Source organism: Apteryx rowi, unplaced genomic scaffold, assembly GCF_003343035.1.
Source record: "Apteryx rowi isolate R43461 unplaced genomic scaffold, aptRow1 scaffold_220, whole genome shotgun sequence".
Classification (NCBI taxonomy): domain Eukaryota; kingdom Metazoa; phylum Chordata; class Aves; order Apterygiformes; family Apterygidae; genus Apteryx; species Apteryx rowi.
This window is the reverse complement of record NW_020448531.1, coordinates 528,128-529,135: the sequence shown is the minus strand read 5'-3', so window position 1 is coordinate 529,135 and position 1,008 is coordinate 528,128.

Sequence of the window (1,008 nt, the reverse complement as noted above, 5' to 3'; positions counted from 1 at the left end):
TTGTTAATGCACTGTTAATGGGGAGAGGAAAGCTGCCTTGTTCGCCTACTTTCTCAGAAGTAGGAGCACAACTGCTAGAAAACCTAAAGGATGAMACAAGTGTGGGATTAGTTTGATGGTAGAGGGAACTCTATTTTCAGTTTACATTGGCCAAGCCAATRGTGCCTCTTTGTGCTCTGCTTTATCCACATGAGGTGCTTTACGGGATTTTAGCACGGAGAATACTTAGCTGGTATCACACGAACAGGCCTGTTAGCCTTTTCTTTCTTAGCTGCCAGTTAGGGGCCAGGTCCTGCAGTTTGGTCTGCCTGAGCAGATGGTCTCAGTGTGTTTGGGGTGGCACATGCGTAGCCACATATGTGCCATTCCTGAGCTAGGAATGGGGATGGAGCAGGGGCTGTGGAGCTGTACAGGGCAGGCTGGAGCAGACAGGTACATCTGGGCCAGGGTGGGAGAGACTGAATGCTCATTAGCAAATTATTTCAGGCAGTTGATGAACTAGGCCATGTCCAGTGTGGGGTTGTCAATCATGCTGATAACACACTGCTAATTGTCTCCGAATGGACTTCTCTGGGCCTCTCTGCGTTCTCAGTGGTGCTAACCGCCATTCCTGCCGCGCAATTAGCGCCTTCCCTAACGAGGGCCGGGGGGAGGGGGGCAGACGGGCAGGGCCCGCGGCCAGAACTACAGCTCCCAGCAAGCCCTGCGGCCAGGACTACAGCTCCCAGGGAGCCGCGCGGCTGGCCRTACATCCGGGTCCTGCCGCCATTTCCCTCCCCCCCCCCGCCGGTTTTGGAACGGGCATTTCCTGCCTCAACCTAACCCCACTCTCCGTAGGGCCGCGCTGAGTGACGTGCACGGCGCCCAATAGGCCGCCGGCCTATGGTGACGCAGACCAATCGGCGCGGGCGGGCGGTGGCGGAGGGGCGGGCCGCGAGGGGCGGCGGTGGGTTGAGGCGCGGCGGCAGGGGGAGGGGTGGCTCCTCACGACCGGCGGCGGCGGCGGCG